The sequence below is a fragment of the Aptenodytes forsteri genome, unplaced genomic scaffold (genome assembly GCF_000699145.1).
Source record: "Aptenodytes forsteri isolate BGI_AS27 unplaced genomic scaffold, ASM69914v1 Scaffold236, whole genome shotgun sequence".
NCBI classification, from domain to species: Eukaryota; Metazoa; Chordata; class Aves; order Sphenisciformes; family Spheniscidae; genus Aptenodytes; species Aptenodytes forsteri.
Window position 1 is genome coordinate 25,568 of NW_008794456.1, and position 361 is coordinate 25,928.

The 361-nt window shown below is 70.1% G+C and overlaps 1 protein-coding gene across 1 annotated transcript in view; it reads right to left on the reverse strand.

Annotated features, from left to right (window-relative positions):
* The window catches only part of LOC103908340 (transcription factor COE3-like), a 17,098-nt gene that overhangs the window by 11,827 nt on the left and 4,910 nt on the right, over nucleotides 1-361 (reverse strand). The window lies entirely within an intron of this gene.

The window sequence follows — 361 nt, forward strand, 5'->3', positions numbered from 1 at the left end:
GGGATGCGGTGGGGGACAGAGGTGCAGAGGGGACAGGTGGGTGCCCCACAAGGGCCCAGGGTGCTGGGCTGGGGGGGGAGGGACTCCAGGACAGGGACACTGGCCACATGGTGCCAGGGCATGGGGGACCTTGGCAGAGAGGGCAACCCTGGGGTACCCCCCTTATCTACCCCACCCCACCACCCTGCACCATGGGGCTGGGCTCCAATTTGGGGCTCTCTGGGGCTCGGGGTCAACCCCAGCCCTGGGAAATGCTCAGTGAGCCAAGGGGGGGGCTCCGAACAGGGGGGTGCCCTGGAGCCCCCGTGGGCTCCACGTCACCCACAAGGGACACGGTGGGGCCAGGCTTGTGGCGCCGGCG